Source organism: Sturnira hondurensis, unplaced genomic scaffold (assembly GCF_014824575.4).
Source record: "Sturnira hondurensis isolate 20B ecotype Veracruz unplaced genomic scaffold, ASM1482457v3 Scaffold0002638, whole genome shotgun sequence".
Classification (NCBI taxonomy): domain Eukaryota; kingdom Metazoa; phylum Chordata; class Mammalia; order Chiroptera; family Phyllostomidae; genus Sturnira; species Sturnira hondurensis.
The window spans coordinates 7,475,458-7,478,725 of NW_028075269.1; the positions used below are offsets into that span (position 1 = coordinate 7,475,458).

The 3,268-nt window shown below is 37.8% G+C and overlaps 1 pseudogene; it reads right to left on the bottom strand.

Moving 5' to 3' along the window:
• Positions 1-672: 672 nt before the first annotated feature.
• On the bottom strand, positions 673-767 carry LOC118983223 (uncharacterized; annotated as a pseudogene).
• Positions 768-3,268: the final 2,501 nt, after the last annotated feature.

Consider the following 3,268-nt stretch of genomic DNA (forward strand, 5'->3'; position numbering starts at 1 on the left):
AAAAAACCTGCAGTGTATCAATGTCCATGAGTAAGAGTTTTAAGACTAAGGATTTATATTTTTTCATGATCTACTTCTCTGAGGTTTCAGATTTTCTTTCCTGAGCATTTATTACTATTACAATGAATAGGAATATGATAAGAAGATCAGACACACTTATCTCTAAGATCTTTTCCAACTCTAGCATAGAGATATTTTTATCTCTGAAGAACCAAAAGCTCTTGTTCCCACGTCTCTGCCCCGTGGGTATTAAGCCAGAATTAATATTTGATGCCTCTCTTAAAAAGCATGAACATTAGCTAAGCTCTCAAATAAATCCTGAAATTTTGAGGCAGATTCCTGTGTCAGACAGCCAATTTCCTCATAGTAAGCATTCATTAAATATGTCTGTGATAAATTGGAAGTGCACATAGACTGAACTGAAGCCCTGATCCTTGATATACATTTGTATTCCCTGAATTGCCAGAGATTTTGTTCCAGTGGAAAAGCACATTGGATGCAATGGGCTCGTCTGAAAGCGTTACAGACTGTCAGCTGGCACTTGTTTTGTTGGTACCAGTGCCTTCTAGTACTACTTCCTGCTCCTGATGAAAAATGAAATCGATCTACTAAACATATTTCTAATTACATCAGAAAGTTTCATTGCATGATACATTTTCTGGAATTTTAAAACCTCCTCTGATATTCTGTCCCCAGCATAGGTCTGGGTTAAAATGCCCTTGGCATTTTTAACAAACTATAGAAATGATCCCTGAAAGTACAGTCTTAAAACTTGGCATTTTTAAACAAAGACGGTGGTGACACAACCCCGTGTAAAACATTCCTTGATTCTGAAAACTGGACCCAGCACAGACTTCTGCGTTGGTCAGAACTGTATTCAAATGCATGCTTTATCATTTCACATCTGCACAACTCTGTACGAGTTGTTCACCTTTTCTGAATTTCAAATTAGACTCTGCAAAGTCTTCCTCTATGTGTAAAGATTAAATGATGAAATTTTAGAAAATATATAGTAGGAATTTAATAAATTAAAACTTAGTAGTCACCATAATTGCTTAATGAAGTGAATTCAGATATTATAACATAAAAAGTCAAAATTGGAATGTTAATTTTTTGCAGAACCCCATATGTAAGTATTGTACCAATAAAGTCAACTAATGGAAGAAAAATACCTGTCCAAATATGGATTCTTGCATTGCCTCATGGGATAAAAGCTCCAACATTAAGAAATGCTAGACAAGAGAAAAGATAGTGATAAGATCGACAGCAATAAATTTTGGAGCCTCCAAATCATAAAACTAGCTATGAAGGTGAAATAAGTAGGAAAATATGCTTTATGGGATAAAATGACAGGAAATGAGATATATAGAAAAATGATTAGATGTAATTATCATTTGATTAGTAAACCATTATGGGTTAATATGAGACATTTTAATTTTATATTATATATTTTATATTGTTAATATATTATATTATTATTTTGTCCTTGCTAATCTTAAACTTGATTTAACTGTACAAAAGAGTCATGTCCTTGGTTTACTTTTCATGTTCTAAACTGTTGGCAAAAACAACCACCTTATAATTTTTCTATGAACACTAAATAAGTTAATGCTTTTATAGTACCAAGCCAAATGTTTGGCACTTGCGGGTGCTCAATTATCATCACTCCATTTATAACCACAGAAACTCTAGAACGAAATCCCATCCCTAAAAAGGGACACTGAATTATCACACTAATACCTCGGGATGCTAGGCAATGAGAAAAACCTAAAACAAGAAAGGCAACTTCTGAGTCCAGCCTTCTGGGCTCTACTCGCTTGAACACCTCTTCCTAGAGTCCTGCTGCACGTCAGTCATGATGTGCCAATGAATTACCCCTCAGGCTGCAATTTCATCCTGGGGACACTTTCAGATGCAGGTATTACCTGGGAGTTGCAAGGTTATAAAAGTGATCAATGCTACCACATTTTAGACAAAGTAGCAGACTCTTCTCGACATGCAGACACAGAAACCAGGACCAGTCGAGGAGACCACGGCTCCCTCAATGCTTATCTGGACATTAATGTCACTTTAAGAGCTTCATGGGAATCCCCTGGAGTGCCCTTAGAACATATGGTGTATGAACCAAACAAAGAACAGCTGTGGCCCTTATTAGCTCAGTAGCCTTACATAAGTCACTCAGCTTCTCCAAGTCTTATTTAGAAAACTGGAACAAAATTTCCTGTCCTGCTACTATAAAGGGTCATATGAAGGTCAAATGGGATAATGGATCTAAACATGCTGGGGGGAGGAACAAAATGCAATGCTCTTTATAACACAAACTTGGATTATTATCTTCAGAGGCAAAGAGATTACACTTTTAAAGCCTTTTAAATGATGTTAAGAAATATAGCCTTGCAAACATAGCCAACAGCAAACTCACAGGGGCTGTGAAAGAAGCTAAGACTAATAGAACATAACTGAAAACCGTGGGAAATCACAAACTGTTTTGGCTCTTCCACTGCGGGCATTTTCACCTGTTTTTCGTGTCATTGAAATTCACCTACTAAACACCTGAGTTTATTTTTCTAATGTTTATCCTGTGAATGCCTCCAACTGCAGCCGGAAGAAAAGCTGTAAATAGTGAAGATGAAAAAGAGGGCAGAAGAGGAGAGAAAAAGAGGGGGGCAGAGAAAGGTCTGCATAGTGTTTCAGGGCCCCAGCTTAAAAAGTCTGCTCTCACCTTACGCATTCCTGTGTTTTAGATCCTAGCAACCAGCGGCCACTTAAACATCCTGGGTCCCACAGTGAATGAATTGATATTTTCCCTTTGCCTGGTGGGGTATTTGCATGTTTACTGGTTATTCCAGGATGATATTTATCATTCACTGAAAGTTTCAAGGACAAAACAAATATGCTAGAGAGAAATTTGGGAAAGTCTTAGAAGCTATAAAATACTACTTCTTGACAGTAAGATATTTCATTGTGTCTGGTGGGCAGGGCTTGTCAGTGGACCTCGAAGATTAAATTCTCAACTGGCAGTGAATTTTTATATGTTGCCAAGGACAGAAGGGTAAAAGGTCAGTTTGAGGAAAGTGGTGCCTACAGAGAGCAGCGCAGCAAAATGCTTGTGGGTGGCCCGCTGAAACAGGAATGAGAGCAGCATAGTCCCAGGGGACTTCTGCAAAGCAAGAGGTCACAGATGCTGTAACAGGAATAATCCACAGAAGATGGCAGGCTGCATTCACATGAAGCTCTCCATATGCAAAGAATGTGCATTCTTGGAAAT